The sequence below is a fragment of the Empidonax traillii genome, unplaced genomic scaffold (genome assembly GCF_003031625.1).
Source record: "Empidonax traillii isolate 1590-97213 ecotype Southwest subspecies unplaced genomic scaffold, ASM303162v1 scaffold1178:size161317, whole genome shotgun sequence".
In the NCBI taxonomy this organism is placed as follows: Eukaryota; Metazoa; Chordata; class Aves; order Passeriformes; family Tyrannidae; genus Empidonax; species Empidonax traillii.
This window is the reverse complement of record NW_020956371.1, coordinates 120456-123697: the sequence shown is the minus strand read 5'-3', so window position 1 is coordinate 123697 and position 3242 is coordinate 120456.

Here is a 3242-nt window from a genome sequence, read left to right as displayed (position 1 = left end):
TGGAGTGGAAGGGGGATAAAGGTCAGCCTTTGAGAAGGAAGCCAGGCTGCTGCACGCCCAGAGCAAACAGGATCAGTGACTCGAGGGCTTAGTCAGCACCCGGGGCGTTGTTGTTGTTACTGCTCTGGAAATCCCACCTGGTTTTCCTGGTCCAGGAAACAAAGGGGAGGAGGAAGCTGAAGGTGCGCAGCCTGTGGGCAGAGGGTTTGGTGAAGGCAGGAGGGAGAGCAGGAGGAGAGTGTGGGGGCAACCCCAGGACTCCAGCCCACATTCCAAAAGAAGGAGAAAAAATTCCAGAGAAGCTGCTTGAGGTCCCTGCAGGAGGCTGGTCAGGAGATGTTGAAAATGGATGAAAAGCACGAAATGAGAACCCAAAATAAACACGACCTGCAAGAGATCGTTTGGGTTAAAAAACACCCAACAAACAAACAAACAAAAACCAAAAAGGAAAGAAATTCTGATAACTGTGATTCGGGACATCTGGTTCCGAATTTGGGAAGGTCCCAGGTGATGCAAGTAATTTGTAGACAGTGACGATGACTTTTCCTATCAGCAGTGACGAAACAACTGAGCAGTCACAGACAGAGGCAGATCGTTTAGCCAGCAGGGAACCTGCACAAGAGGCTATGGAAAGGCTCTTCCAGCTTCCTGACCTGTTACATTGACTTTTTTTTAAGAAGTTTTGGAACACTAAGGTAGTTCTGGAAGCCTGGAAAACACTGAGAGGTCAGTAATTAAAAGGGAGAGTTTTTAAAGCACTATCAGGCTGTTGTCAATCCCACTAAACCCAATTACATGGAACTTCATTAGTAGGAAATTAAGGGAAAAAAAAAGAGTTAACGTCAGCCAGATGGGCTTAAGGAAAATAGGATCTGTCAGGCAAACTCTGTGTCATTTTTCAAGGAGATTATGAGCTGGGAACAGGCATCTTTGATGCATTTGTGTTGGTCCTGCATGATGATTTGATTAATAAATCAGAACAATACACATTCAGCTTGTTTGTGTCAGTGACTGGTAAGAATAAATAAACTTCTTGCGGACAGGCTTTCAAATGGTACAAAGTTTGCGTGGCAGCAAATAACAAGGACAAATCCCAGGCTGCTGCCGAAGGCAGATGCAAGCCATGAATATTCATGTGAAGGTGACCAAACCCCACGTGTCCAGGGACAAAGAATGGAGCTTTTCTTACAGAACGGAAAATTTTATCCCCGGTGGCAGCGACGGGAATTGAAGGTGAGGGTGGGGAATCAGCTGAACATCAGGCTCAGGGTGACCCTGGGGCCAGCGGGGCTCGAATTGGTGCTCACACAACAGGGAGGAGGAGCAGATGGGTGATTATCACCTTGTGCTTTGTTTGGCTGAGTTACTTGATTTCTGCTCCTTGATAACAACATCCCGGGCTGATCCCCCAGCGTGGGCAGCAGGACAGGGGGGGATTCTGCCCCTCTGCCCCCTCCGTGAGACCCTCCTGCAGAGCTGCCCCAGCCCTGGCAACAACAGCACAAGGACGTGGAGCTGCTGCAGAGAGTCCAGAGGAGGCCCCGGAGATGCTGCCAGGGCTGGAGCCCCTCTGCTCTGGAGCCAGGCTGGGAGAGCTGGGGGGGTTCCCCTGGAGAAGAGAAGGCTCCAGGGAGAGCTGAGAGCCCCTGGCAGGGCCTAAAGGGGCTTATAAAAAAAAGGGAGAGTGACTTTTTTTACACAAGCAGATAGTGATGGGACAAAGGGGAATGATTTTAAACTAAAAGGAGAGATTCAGATTAGAGGTTAAAAAGAAATTCTTTACTGGGAGGGTGGGCAGGCCCTGGCCCAGGTTGGGCAGAGAAGCTGTGGCTGCCCCTGGATCCCTGGAAGTGTCCAAGGCCAGGTTAGAGCAACCTGGGCTGGTGGAAGGTGTCCCTGCCCGTGGCAGGGGGTGGAATGAGATGATCTTTAATGTCCCTTCCAAGCCAAACCATCCAGTGATTCCATGATCGACTATAAATTCCCCCCTCTCTGCTCAACCCCCTTGTATCATAACCCAGTGGACTGAGCAGCATCCTCACCCCAGAGAAAACCAGACCTCGTTTCAGAGGTCTTTATTTGTGGTAACACCGTTCCCTGATGGAGCACTCAGGATTGACCCTGGCATTGGTGTCATCCACAGCAGTTCTCATCCTGTAATTAAACCCATTAAGGCTCGTTGCCAGCCCCTCACTCTTGGACCACTGGTGTTTAATCCTGTTTAACAGTCTCAGCTGAGACAGAGCAATGGTTACCGCTGACTTCAGGAATATCGGCTCAGTCCCCTGCAGCACCGGCCCCACTAATTTGAAGGATAACAATAATCCTCTTAGCTGTGAACAGTGGTGGATGGTGGGATCCCCAGATTCTGCACCGGAGCTGGGTTTGTATCATGCACCGAGCATTCCCAGAGCCACGGGCAGCTCATCCCAGCGGTCTGAACCCCAGAGCAGTTTAAATCAGCCATGATCTGCTCCTCAGCAGCCATCAGGGGGACGCCTCAAGGGATTGCCCCTGTTTTGCCATGAGGGATTGCTGGGAGCTCCAGCCTTCTCCGGGGATGTCCCAGCTCACACCTCTCTGCACAGCAACCGGAGAAGGCTGTGCTGTGCTTCCCCACGATCCAACTGCTGATCCATCCCCCGGGTCGGGATTCCCCTGCTATTCCCATCCCCTTTCCTTCTCCTGCTGTCGTGTGTCTTTGCCTCTCTTGGTCCTCGGAAAGCTCCTACCAGATCTCCATGGCGACAGCCATCGGATTTCCTCGTGGTGTCAACACATCCAGAGCGACATCCAGCTGGTCTCGCACGGCACCGGGTTTGGGAATCGCAGGCACGATGGGCAGGAGCTGGGGAATTCCATGTGGGCTAAACTGCAGCACAAGTCTGATGAGGAGCAGCTGAGGGAGCTGGGGGGGCTCAGCCTGGAGAAAAGGAGGCTCAGGGGGGACCTTCTGGCTCTGCAACTCCCTGACAGGAGGGGGGAGCTGGGGGGGGTCAGGCTCTGCTCCCAGGGAACAGGGACAGGAGGAGAGGGAACGGCCTCCAGCTGTGCCAGGGGAGGGGCAGGTTGGATATTGGGGAAAACATCATCACCCAAAGGGCTGTCCAGCCCTGGCACAGCTGCCCAGCACAGTGGTGGAGTCCCCATCCCTGGAGGGATTTAAAATCCCTGTGGATGTGGTACTTGGGGACATGGGGCACTGGTGGCCTCGGAAGTGCTTGGGGGAAAGCTTGATGATC